General features: G+C 39.4%; 1 pseudogene; it reads right to left on the bottom strand.

The window, feature by feature from the left end:
• Nucleotides 1–2,643: 2,643 nt before the first annotated feature.
• Nucleotides 2,644–9,750, bottom strand: LOC115678550 (uncharacterized; annotated as a pseudogene).
• Between the last annotated feature and the right edge of the window lie 4,461 nt (nt 9,751–14,211).

The following is a 14,211-nucleotide window of genomic DNA, read 5'->3' on the forward strand; positions in this document are numbered from 1 at the left end:
AGTAGCCCATTCGGAGACAGTTTCCTCATTCGTGACAAGTAGAAGTACTTCCTTAGCGTGCCCTGAAAAAGGCGCGGCGCGACACAAGTATACTAGTTTGGGGTTTTTGGTGGTTAAAAAATTAGTTTGGGGTAAATTTGTCACAGGTGTACCAGTTTGAGGTTTTTCGTTGTGATAACCGTTTAAAAAAAATGTTATTTGAGTTTTGGAAAATTAGAAATCTAAAAAGGAAAAAAGAAGAGAAAAATCAAGCTTTCGAGTTCGAGGAAGAGCAGCCACCTAGAAGCACCTCCGCCGCCACCCATGCATCGCTAGGGCTCCAACGTCCGTCACCAGACTCGGGATTAAAATGACGTAGAAATCACCGCTTCTCCCCCCACCTTTGTGTTGAACGAGAAAATCATGATTGTGCGTGCACGCGCGCGTGCGCCGTGCCTGAACTAGGCAAAGTCGTGACCCTCGCCAGTTTCCGGCAGGGTCAACCACAACCTAGGCACTTGTCGGCAAGGACCACTTCGGGGTAACTTTTATTGCACCGCTGAGATTTAGTAAATATGTAAGCTACCGATTATAGTGGTAAGATCTTATTACTAATGGCAAATTTCTAAACAACTCGATAACTTATCAAGAACTAGAAACTTATTACTAGTGGAATTGGTGACCTACGGATACATGCTCGTTATTGGGGGAGCAATGTAGCAACCAATGAAACCAAGTGAAGATATTATCAATGGCAATAGCTAAACAACTTGATAATTTACTATTGACTTAAGGGGTGTTTGGTTCAGCTTTGGGAAGGGGCTTTGAGCCTCGAAAGCCCCTTCCCAAAATGCTGGGGTGTTTGGTTCAGCTTTCATGCTAGCATTTGGCCAATGCTAGCATTCCAAATCCTGAAAGCCCAAGGCTGGTTCGGCCTTGGGCTTTCAGCATTCTACGAATGCTACTGTTCACGTCTTTTTTTTTTCTTTGGTTTGAAGCTGTTCATCTTCTTCACCAGGCAGCCGGCGAGGGTGGCTGGCGAGGGAGAAGGGCCGGTGAGGTCGCTTGGGATCGGGGGACCGCCCAGGTGACGCCGTCGCTAGGGTCGCTTGACCCAGCCGTCGCACTGGGTCGCTCGACCCCTGCAACGCCGCCACCGGGGTCGCTCGACCCAGCCGTCGCCGCCCGGGTCGCGCGACTCCAGGCGGCGACGGCTTGGGTCGAGCGACCCTGGGCCGGCCGCCGCCGCCGGGTTGCGCGACCCGTAGGCGCGGCCTGGGTCGCGCGTCCCGGGTGATGGTCGCCTGGGTTGCGCGACCCAGGGCGGCCGTCGCCCGGGTCGCGCAACCCCGCCGAGGGTCGCCTGGCCTCGGGCGACCGTCGGCGGTGGCAGATCTGGCTCACCGAGGGTCGCCCAACCTTGGGCGATGCCCGCCGGCGGCCGGCTCCGGCGATGGGTAGGTTAGTTTTTTTTTTAATAAATAAGATAATTCTCAAAGTCCATTTGTAAAAAAAATTCACCAAACACTATATTTTGGCCAAAGTAGCTTTACAAAATATTTTTAGCAAACACCATTTGCATTTTTCCAATGGGCTTTCACCCAAAGGTATTTGCATTCCCCCAAATTGCATTTTCAAAGTTGAACCAAACAGGTCCTTAGAATTTAGACTTTGGTGATTTCCTTCCTTGGTTAGTAACTTGCTGCCCAAAAAGCGAACCCACACTTACTAATTTGCCTAGTACCTTACTAAGTTCAATGGTCAGGTTCTATTTCCAATAAAGTTTTTTTTCACAAAATATTTGATATTTTATTGTGGAATTTGGTGTTGGTAAATTCATCAAATTGTTTGTAACTTATTATTGAAAAACGGGCATTTTACTTCATCTGAAGTTACTAAATTCGATGTTATTTTGCAATAACAAATTTCTTGCGTTTGTTGATAACTTACTAACTTGTATATGAACTTATATCGGAAGTCAATAATTCTAATGTAACTTACTAATTACACTGGTAACTTTTTGTTTTCCCCGGTGTATTTCTATAGAAAATAGATGAGTTCCATTCCACTTTAGTAGCAAGACCTTAGTTTCACGTATAAAACTTTGTTTGAGAGTTAAATTTCTACAAAATTGATCACTTATCATTTCATGCGATGTTCGTAATTCTCTAATACTGTTAATAGAAAACCCTAGCCCTCGAAGTATCCGTCGAACATGTCGCCTACTAATTGGCAGTCACGCAATTTTACTAACAAGATTTCAAGTTTACTGACTACGCTACAGAATTGTCATCACCGAAAATTGTTCTCGTTTTGCCCAAACGGAGGACGTGATATCAATGACTTGCATAAGGAGGACGTGGGTGTGAAATGCTTGTGGTAGGAGAGAGTGTTGATGTCCAAAATCATCCTGGAAATCTTTCTGCCGTACATGTGCATGGATAAAGGATTCCTCGGTCTCAACTTCAAAGGGAGAAACAGATCCAACTTCAGTCACAATGAAGACATACGCCATCATTCGCGGACAATTAAGCGGACTGACACAAAGCATCAATAGGCTTACAAACCTCTGATGAAATGACCGAAAGAAAACCGCAAAAAATGTGAAATTCGAAGCGCATAAAAGCACAGCAAATGTGGTAACTCCTGCAAAAAATTATCAGAAGGTGACTGTCTCCCAATGGCACAGGTTTACACCACTCAAAGCACTTAATAGCAAAGAGGTTTCACACAGAGAATTCTATTCACATGAGCAATCCATTTGGACAGTGTCCGCATAGCCGGTTCTGATCCTCATAGCCGGTTTCAACCAAATAGCGTCTTCAGATTTGACCAAGCAATGGTTGATCTAGACATTTTTTCCTCGGCTATTCTCTTCTTCTCCTCGGCCTCCTCTACTTTTTTTCTCTTGATCCTTGTACCCAGATTTCGCTTCTTCCGACTCGACCATCAAAATCTCCCAGTCTGAAATGAGCTTTTCTCTTCTGGACTTCACTTCCTACAAGTCTTTTGTTGAGCTCTTCCTCCTCTTTCGTCAGGTCACCAAACAACTGCTTATACAAGACGTGAGTCTCACGATTCTTCTTCATCGTCCCAAACATTTGATCCTTCAGATACTTCTGCAACTCGAATTCGACATTGTCCCGCTCGAAGGTCAAAAAGTCAGACGTGAACTCATCGAAGTTGGCCCAAAAGGCCCTGACTGAATTTTGCTGGTCCTGTGATAGCCCGCTTTTGGCTATGCTTAACATCGACACTGCTTCAGCCAATCTGTCTTTTACATTTAGGTTGAGGATATCGGAAAGGCATTCCTTCAGAGACAGCTTAGCCTTCTCTACTTCTTCCAAGGTTGGAGCCTCAGAAGTCGAAAGGAAACATTTTTGATTGCTCGCGTTCGACCCTCCCCTGGCAGGAGAACTCTGAGCAGCGTTAATGATTTCCTCAAGATTTGAGAAATATGTGTTGAATGTATCTGTTAGTGTTGCCTGAGGAATATTTGCAGGAGGTTCAGCCAACCGAGTATTTTCAGCTGCGTTTTGGGGGGCCAAAATCTCAGCTACAACCGTCAAAGTGTTGTTCACTAAATGCCCATTACGGCTGTCACGGACTTCGCTCAATGGAATGAAGGATGCGAAGCCACAGACATTCTCTCCTGCAGTGAAATTATGTTCTTTTCCTGCATTTTGTTCAGATGGTACTTCAGTAAAAAGGGGTAACAGGTTAAAGACACCTTATTTCACTGCATTAGGTTCAACGAATGAAAAGATTAATATGTTTGGGATCAGAAACATGGCACACCAGAACCACAAGAACGTAATTATAGCATGTTTGGAGAAAGCATTGCAACAAGGCCTAAACATGCTCTCCCAGTTTGCTTCATCAGAAACTTGGTCGAATTAGCTGAAATGAAAAAAATCCAAACTACGCAGACAATTCTACATTCATTTGACATAGTACCTAAAATCCTGCAATTTGTCCCACAAACAGTAATGACATGGGGAATCTCCACTTCTTCCAATACTTCTAAATTGTCCAGATGTTCACGCATTCCATCTAAACTTTTGAAGCCGAGTATTCATATCATCACCTCAGATGCTTCGAAGTGCATAAAAGCGCATGTGTGTTTGGAATTGGCACAAAACATGGAAGAAACTTAATCTAATCTACAAAGTGGGCTTCTCCGTGAACAGATGTGCTATGACCTATCAAGTAATTCTCTCAATTTGATTCCCTAAAGTCATACTTAGTACAACAAGAGAAGTCAAATAATCCTTCAGTATTCTTTCTGAAAGAGACTAATTGATAGAATTGACAAAAGATCTGCATAGCTGACCCAACTAGGGTCTTTGCCAATGTACACCACATATACAATGGAATATTTCACACAAGATGAATGATGGTGGATGTATTTCACTTATGTAAGATATTAGCATAAGCAAGATTTCTCTTATGAATCAAATTTTCCATCACCCCAAATTTATGAGTGCAGACTTTATTAATACAAATACCATCAATTGTGAAGATATATATGTGCCTAAATACTATCAAGACATGAAAGAGGGCTTCAGTAGCAAATATGAAATAAGGTTTCGCATTCCCTTAAAGTACCATATCTCAAATTAGATTCCAACAGCAGACAGAAGAAACCAGACATAATCTGTGTCGCAATCAACATACCCTTAATCCTAGAATTGCCATAATTGTTCTGATTGACCAGAATCAACTTGAAATGGGCATTTCTGCTCCACCTGGATGGTAGCCTCTCGGAATCGGCGACGTCCAAGTATATGGACAAATGCTCTGTATTGTTCCCCTTGGGGAAGATGAGTATTCACCTGCTCACATCAACCGTACCATATAAGAGAACGGACAGTTTTTAGGAAATTCAACAAGTAAAGGAAACAAAAAGACAAGAACACGCCGCGGTTTGATCATTACGCTTGCCAAAAATCGACTTCAATGATTACCAGGCATTGTCGCTGAGCGTGAACACTTCGGAATAGTACTTCTTTTGAGTCAAGCTAGTGAAGTTGGAAATCTTCCAGGTGTATGTCCACAGATTGAAACTTTGCTCTTCCATCGCCTGCTTCCCCATAATCCAATCAGTTGAAACAAAAAAGACTCATTCATCAGTCTTTACAATGATGAACACACAATGGTTCCCAAAAATTCAAATGAAAAAATTACAGACATCATCATTCTTTAAAATCAAAACCAAACAAACACACGCCCCATTTTTTGGGTCATGAAAGGAACACAAAAGGAGCCTGATTTTGAACATTAAAGAATCCTTTAGCCTACACGTACAATCGTCACCGTGCTAAAGAATAATTTAGCCTACAATGGTCACTGGGGCCATCAGTTATGATGCCACAAGCGTTCTCAACCTCCACATCATTATCAAGTAGTCCCTTAAATGGAAGGTCCTGTCAGATCCTCAGCTCTTCTTAGTTGTATATTTTTTACAGGCTTCTCATGGGTGTGACGGTTCGGAAAATTGGGAAATAAATCACGATGAAGACAAGCAACCGACAGGAATTTAAACCAGGAATAAAATGGCTTAAACAGCAATATCACCTTTTCCACACAGAATTTCTAAAGCAATTGCGTTAAGTACAGAGAAAAGCCATATTCACCACAACTTTGTAATGGCTTTTCTTATATGCCCACAAAATCAATAAAACACTCTCACATCCGCTACACTCATTTTGAGCATAACTGCCAATTTTATTAGAATCACTTAAACTTAAGTAGCATTCAATGGTCATGTAAAAGAAAGAACACACTCCTCTACTTTCTCCATCCCACTTGTATTTGTGGGTAAGATCTCCATGATTTCTCCATCGTACATTGTGATATTTGGCCTGCTGCCTATATTAATCTTATACTCCATAGTCCATATACTACTTTTTGGGACTGAATTGAACAAAAATCCTCGTGTTCCAACGTTTCCCACTACAATGTGAGCTTTACATTCACTCCTGGTTGATTTTCAGCTTTCATCTACAAACATCATCTGCAAAATGCATATGCCAAGGTATCATCTTAAATATTCCCAATTAGCTTGAAAGCAAAAGGATAAGGGCTTAAGGCTGAAAACTAGGGTTAATCCTAGGCTATACGAGAAACCTCGATTTCTCTTCGATGTATCCTCAATAAACTCACAACTTTGTCATGCATGACCTTTTATAATTGTCTACGAAAAATGTGTACTCCTTTCTTCTCTAGAATCCTCCAAAATACTTTCTAGTAACCTGTCATATTTGCTCCTAATTTATGAAAGAAATGCATATATCCCTTTGCCAATCCTTATGCCTTTCAACCAGGAATTAGCCTTTGCAAAATATTAAGTAGTATCATCGAAAGTTAGTGAATTCATGGATGATGGTATGGCTTTTTCCTTCGCGCGACAGGTCCATTAACACCATTCTCACAATCTCCTTGTAGACGTGAACTAGTCCCTGTGAGTTCTGGCTTAGTGAGACTGCTTTGAATGATATTTCTTAATCCTGAGGTTATTGTGTTAATCTTAATAAATTACTTTTTACATGTTAGATGGCCAAAACAAAATCCAGCAAAGAGCGCGGTAAGGAAAGAGGAGCTCAACTGCATGCTGAAGACTAAGAAACACCTGTCCAGACACCAAATCCACAAGCAAAGAAGAAACTCACGAACACTCAGTGATAGTAGTAAACACACAGGAGTTACTTCCTGCTTTGACGTCGTAAGTTTGATGATAAATCAATTACTCTGGTGATGACTTACTTTTACTACCTTAAAATTGGAACTATTACAGTAAGTTATTGGGAAAAGAACACTACAAGTCCCATAACTTTCATACGGCGCTCACTTGAATGCTATAATTTTTTTTCCGATGACTTGAGTGCCATAACCTTATATACGGTGCTTACTTGAGTGTCACAATTTTATTAAAATCACTTAAGTGCCATATAACTTTTTAATCGATCACTTCAGTGCCATAACTTTTTAAAAACATTCACCACAAGTGCTGTGCCACGTCAGAATTCTGGCACTTGGGTGAACATTTTTTAAAAATTTTTTACACTCAAGTGATCGATTGAAAGTTATGGCACTCAAGTCTCATTTTTAAAAGTTGTGGCATTGAAGTGGTCGAAAAAAAAGTTAACACTCAAGTGAGTGCTGTGCGAAAGTTATGGCACTTGTGGTATCCTTATTATGTAAGTTATTAATATAACTTAGTCCTTACAATGCTAAGATTTGGCATTGAGTTATGAAAATTTATACAAAGTCTCATAAGCAACTATTATTTTGACGTCGTAAGTCGGATAATGAACTAATTACTCTGGGGAAAATTTACTATTACTACCTTAAAAGGAGCTATTTTGGTAAGTTATAAGTTTAGTGAGGACTTGCTATTCACACAGTTGATATTTAGTTTTGAGTAGTAAATTTATGAAAAGCTTCATAAGTTACGTTTACGCTAATGTCGTAAGTCGGACGGTAAATTCTCACTTTGGTGGTAACTTAACTACCTTGGAAGCGCGATTATCTTTGTGAGTTATTAATTTCAGTGGTAACTTACTATTGGCACCGCTAAGATTTAGTAAATATGAAAGTTACTAACTTTTTTTTTTGGTAGAAAAAAAGTTACTAACTTTGGTGGTAAAATTTTAACACCCATGACAATTTCTAAACAACTTGATAACTTATCACGAATTAGTAACTTACTAGTGGAATTAGTGACTTACCAATACATGCTTGCTTTTGGGGAAGCAACATATCAACAAAGTGAGGAAATTAACAATGGCAAATTGCTCAAGAGCTTGATTATCTTCTATCGACTTAGAATCTAGACATTGGTAATTTACTTACTTGATCAGTAACTTACCCAAAAAGAGAACCTACACTAGTATGGAAAGTTACTAATTTGAATAGTACTTTACTACAACGGTAAGAAATCCTACATCCAATGATTTATTTTAAATGTTTGATAATACTATTGAAGTTGGCGTTGGTAAATTCCTCAAACTGTTTGTCATTTAGCACACTAAAACAAGGTTAATTTCGTAAGTAGCTTACGTCATTGATAGATACCAAGTTCGACATTTTTTTTTAATTTAGCGAATTCCTTACGTTAGTGGCAACCTACCAACTTGGAAATGATCTTATATAGGTAAGTTAATATTTAATTGTAAGTTTTTAATTACACTGGCAAGTTTTCGTTTTCTATGGTAAATTTTAAAAAAAATAGATAAGTTCCATTCTACTTGAAGTTTGTACATTCTTACTCTGTTTGTGACTTATACTACCTTATAAGCGGACCTATAGAAGTAATATCATAGTTTCACTGGTAAGTTACTAATTTCACCAATAAATTTTTGTTTTGACAGATAAATTTCTAGAAAAATTGATAACTTATCATTTCATGTGATGTTCATAAATTGCTAACATTGTTGGTAAATAACCATCGACAGATCTGTCTAACAGGATGCCAGTTACAAAACTTTACTAACAAGATCTCAAAATTTAAAATAACGTTACAGATTTAACATCACCCAACATTGTTCCCTTTTTGCCCAAACGGAACATTCTTCTTACGTAAAGTGATATCAGATAATTGCATCATAAGGAGTGTTAATACAGTACATAAATAAAGGAACATCCTCGGTCTCAACTGCATAGTGAAAAAGAAATACTTCAGTCACAATGGAGACATAGGTTATCATTTACGGACAGTTAAGCGGACCAATGCGAAGCATCGAAATGCTTATAAGCGGGAATTATTCAATTTTCAAACTCCAATGAAAGGTTCTACTCCAATCCAAGGTCATTATCATCAAGTAGTCCCTTAAATGGAAGGTCCCGTTAAACACTCAGCTCTTCTTAGTTGCGTGTTTTAACAGGCTTCTCATGAGTGTGACGGTTCTGCAAGTCCGGAAATAAATCATGATGCACAACATGAAAAGACAAGCACCCACGATAATTTTAACCAGGCATAAATTGGCTTACACAGCAATACCACCTTATCCAAACAGAATTTCAAGGGAAAATGCGTTAAGTACAGAAATTCACCTGATTCACCACATAAGACCTCTTGGGAGCATCAGAGTGCTCCAATCCAAGGAACTGTTCCCCATAAACATCTCTCCTCTGTTGAAACATCCAATTCAGGTTGTGACAACATGACTTATCTATTATTGGTCATGGGTGCTTTGTGCGTGTAGGGGTTGGGGAGGTGTGCTTTGTGGGGGTGTGTGTGTGTGTGAGAGAGAGAGAGAGAGAGAGAGAGAGAGAGAGAGAGAGAGAGATATGCACCTGAAAACGGTTTGATAAAATTTCAGAATCCTCAAGATACTCTGGGTGACCCAACGAAAGAAATGCAAACTTCCACTGTTTAAGCATTTTCACATTTTTGTTTCAGCGTTTGGTATGCATAAACACTATATACCCTATAGGAACCTCTATTACAATAATGGTGATAAAGAAGGCATAGGGACGAGATGCAGACCATGGAGAATGCATCATCTGGAACTTGCAGTTTCTTTTGTATTCGCATCTTCACTTCAGCTAATGTTTCACCCTCATGGATGACCAGCAAAAAGGGTTCCCCAAAGTTCTGCACTTGCTGTTCAAAGCACACATTAAGAAGGGGAAAGAAAACGAAGACACCTGCTTAACATGAAAAAAAATTGTAGAACAAATTAATATTTGATACCAGCTGATTTTGAGTAGTTTCCTTCGTGAAGTGTTAAACACGAATCAAGTGATCATGCAGCCCAAGGACCTTCTCTTCTTCAGGAATCTGAGCAAAAACGAATTTTAAGTTTCAATACAACAATTAATACCGCATGAAACAAAATTTAACCACAATTAAAATAAAAGATAAAGAAGAAGACCCAAAGAAAAACAACAAGGATGCTATCTTCAAAAGAAAGAGAAAGTTGATCAGAAGTGCAACCTCGAAACCCACCATAGATAAAGAAAACAAGAGCTCAGAGCAAATAGTTCAGCCAATAGGCCATTGGCGGTACCCTGTAACATGCTTTCTCAAGATGTCATTACAGTTTGAAGTTCAAACCTACTTTCCTAATCTACTTGTTATTTTTTCTGCCAATGAAACCTGCTGGAAGAAAACACATTTTATGATTGTTTAGGACCCGCTGAATCTAGAAACAATCATTTCCATCAGGTTGGAATTTCTGAGTTTACTTATGCAAAACACTCATCAGCTGTCATATGCTTCTTCAAAGTCACAAAACCATGGATTACCGAAAATTCACTTATCAAGAAATTTTTTTTCTTAGATCAGCTCTTGAGACGAGAATTTTAGGCTACATTCTAGGTAATTACTTTACACGAGGGCTGGTATACTGTCGAGCTGTAAATATCCAGATTATATGGCTATAAATACATAGGAAAATTAACTGATTGCTAGGAGTAGATTTTTTCCTATTTAGGAGACTTTTTATTCTGGTCAAATCCCATAAATCTTGGGATTGTAACTGTTCTCCTATTTAAGCTTTGTTTCCTATTTTGTTTGCTAGGACTCCTTTGTGTATTAGTCTATAAATATAACACTGTAAAGAGGTAGTATACATGAATGAGAAAAAGAATTTCTCTCCATCTAAATATTCCACATGGTATCAGAGCACTAGGCTAGACTTCTAGATTTCAAATTACAGCCTTCATTGCTGTCTATTATTCTCCAGGAAATTTTTCGTTCGAACGCAGCCTTCATAGTTGCACTACTACTCTTGTTTTCTTCCTAACCTTTACTCTAAAAAAATGTCCAATTCTGAAATCACACCTAAAACCACAGATCCTACCCCTTCTACCAAGAAACCATTGGAGGAGGTCACCTCAACACACACGACATGTGATCTTCAGAATATCAGGCCAGCCCTCGTTTTGAATGAGAAGAACTATCGCAAGTGGTCACAATTTATCAAGATGTATCTGAAGGGCAAAGGAAAACTCAACCATCTACTTGGGATAGGACCCAAACTAGGAGATCCTGATTTCGATGCGTGGGATGAGGTTGATTCCATGATCTTGTCATGGCTATGGAATTCCATGGAACCAACCATAAGCGAAACTTGTATGTTTCTATCAACAGCAAAGGAGATCTGGGATTCCATCCGACGGATGTACTCAAAGGCTCGTGATGCAGCCTGGGTGTATGAAATTAAGGTGAAAACCAATGGGACAAAGCAAGGAGGTAAGACTGTTACTGAGTACGCTAATTCTCTGCAGAACTTATGGCAAGAACTCGATCATTATCGAGTACTCTAGATGCGGTGTCCAGAAGATGCGGCCATTCTGAAGAATCATATTGAAAAGGATCGAGTCTACGATTTCTTAGCTGGGCTTAATTCTGAATTCGACCAAGTCAGAATTCAAATACTTGGCAAGGAGGAAGTGCCATCATTGGAGGAAACAATTTCCTTGATCCGGGCAGAAGAAAGTCGTCGATCCGTCATGCTCGAACCACAAACAATAGAAGGATCAGCCTTGACAATCAGAAAGGTTGATGAAAAGGGTGACTTGCCAAGGAAAGACAACCGGGACAACTTGTGGTGTGCCTATTGCAAGAAATCGAGACATACAAAGGAGCAATGCTGGAAACTGAATGGCAAACCAACTACTTCAGGCCGAGAATGGGTGAATCGGGCAACACAGCCAAGGCCCTAGGTCCACCAAACTGAGCAAGTTAGTCACGAAGAAGTTCAGGAGAAAACAACCTTCAATAGTGAAGAAATTGAGAAATTGAGAAAACAACCTCTGGTGCATACTCTCTAGCACTCTCAGGTAATTCTTGGATTGTTGATTCGGGGGCTACCAATCATATGACTCACACCCCATCCCATTTCAGCACCTATACACCTTGTCCAAGCAATAGGAAGATTATTGTGGCAAATGGGTCTCTTGCGAATGTTGCAGGGGTTAGAGATTTTTCTATCACACCTAATCTTGTCCTTAAAGATGTTCTTCTTGTCCCTAAACTGTCTGCCAATCTTATCTCTATACAAAAACTCACAAAAGATCTTCATTGTCAAGTCATTTTTTACCCATCCTACGGCATTTTTTAGGATCAGGACTCAGAGAGGAGGATTGGACTTGCTAAGCAACAAAATAGGTTGTACTACCTTGAGACACCTCTCACTACAAGAAAAATCATGAATAATCTATCTTCATTGTTTCTTAGTACTTCAAATAAAGAAGCTATTTGGCTTCATCATTTTCGTTTTGGTCATCCGTCCTTTCAAGTCTTGAGTATTAGTACTTCAACCACCTTGTACGTTGATGATGGAGGTGTTAGAAGAAGATGGTGAAAGGTGGGGTGGTGGTCGAGAGAGAGTAATGGTCGTGGGCAAAAGAAAATTTTGATTGAGACGGTGTCTAAAGAAGATGGTGAAAGGTGGGGTGGTGGTTGAGAGAGAGAGTAATGTTCGGGGAGAAGAAAATTTTGATCGAGACGGTGTCAGAAGAAGATGGTGAAAGGTGGGTTGGTGGTTGAGAGAGAGTAATGGTTGTGGGCAGAAGAAAATTTTGGTTGAGACGGTGACAGAGGACAGAAAGCTTGGTTAATAGCGGGACTCGGAGTAAAAATACCTCGTTATTGGGAAGAGCAGGAAGGATAACGATGGGACCATTCACCAAGAAACAATCCCTCCCTCAAGCCTTTCCTCTACCTTTTTTCAGTCCAAAAAAAAAAAGAAATATAACCATTTTTTTATTTTTTTTCTTTCATAAAGTACGCATGCATTATCTTATCGTCAATGCAGTAAATATGTTCGTCCCTTCTTCCTTCTCTTTCCATCTTTTCTTTCGTTTCAAAACTCTAATTCTAGACACCTTTCTTTTCCTGTGTCCGTAAAAGATCAAAACTTTGAATTGTTTCCCTTAACTTTGCATGTCCATTGATCTGTACTATAGTAAGCCTTTTTCTCTACTGATAAAAATTATCCATGCCCCTTTAATGTTTTATAAAGCTTTTTCCCCAGGTGTAAAGTGGTAAGCTATTGATACTTATGCAATGCAAAGTCACGCCGAATCTAAACTCGGGTCATTCGAAGAGAATAAGACGAAGGAGAATTGCGCCACCGATTATCTCCATGGATGTGGCATTTCAATTGCCCCCTTCCTCCTTCTCTTTAAAAATGAAAAATAAAATATTCAAAAAAAAGGCCCCGCCCACGTGCGTGGGCCCACCACTTCACTCTCTTTATCAATCTCATCCACCAAAAAAAAAAAAAAGAAAAGAAAGAGAGAGTTTAATTTTTTTTTAATCTTTTCAAGACGCCCCTACGTGGATTATACTTAGAAAGTTAGACCCATCCTAGCGAAAATTGGGACTCATTAGATACCCAATTCCTTCTGGTTTTTAAAACTTACGAGGGCTTTTTTGAAAAGACCCATAGAAAAAGAAGATTAGACTTTGATTTTTTTTTATTGAAAAATAGAAGAGTAAACCCGAGAGGAGGACAATGGAAAAAACACTTTCCTTAAAATAGTGAAAAATAAATTAAAAAAGAAAGGGACGGTTGTCTGCCCAAGGAAAAATGAAAAAAAAAGGTGGGGGAAAGGCTCGAGGGAGGGAGGTCAAAATTTGCTTATCTGATTTCAATATCTTTCCCTTATCTGACTTCAACACTGACATCAATATCTTTCCCAATGTCTTCCAGCCTGTGCACACACATCATGCTGGGAAGAAGAAAAGAAAAGGAAATGAAGAGAACTCAAGAGTTTCTCCTTTCTAAAAGCTTTGGAAATTTATTTGTAGAGCAGATGAAACGAGATTCATTTTTGGTTATCTTTGGTGCGTCGATTCTTTAGGTACGTACTTATTGAAACCCATAAATCTAATATTCTCTTGATTTTCCTTCCTTTTCGCACATTTGTTGAATCAGTAGCACAAAATGTTGAGCTTCAAAGTTGTTTTCTTAATGGAGTGTGTTTTTGTTTCTTTCTTTTCAATCGGAGCTTATACATGCTCTAGATGGGAAAGCCATCATTTTTCTTTTTTTCTTTTTTCCGTACTCCCCCAGTCTCTAACCTGTTCTTTCTTTGTTTTGTACAAGGTCAATCTCTGTCTTCTTTTTCTCTTCTATATCCATTTCGAGTAAGTCATCAAATACAAAGAGACAAATTCTTTTATTAGGGTTGAAAAATAGAAAGTCAAAGTACATTTGCCAAAATCCTTAACAGTTCATTTTTAGTAAATGGCACTGGTAATGAACCCCGTGCCAT

This window comes from Syzygium oleosum, unplaced genomic scaffold (assembly GCF_021117445.2).
Source record: "Syzygium oleosum isolate NSW1041296 unplaced genomic scaffold, Sole_v2.1 Sole_v2.10, whole genome shotgun sequence".
NCBI classification, from domain to species: domain Eukaryota; kingdom Viridiplantae; phylum Streptophyta; class Magnoliopsida; order Myrtales; family Myrtaceae; genus Syzygium; species Syzygium oleosum.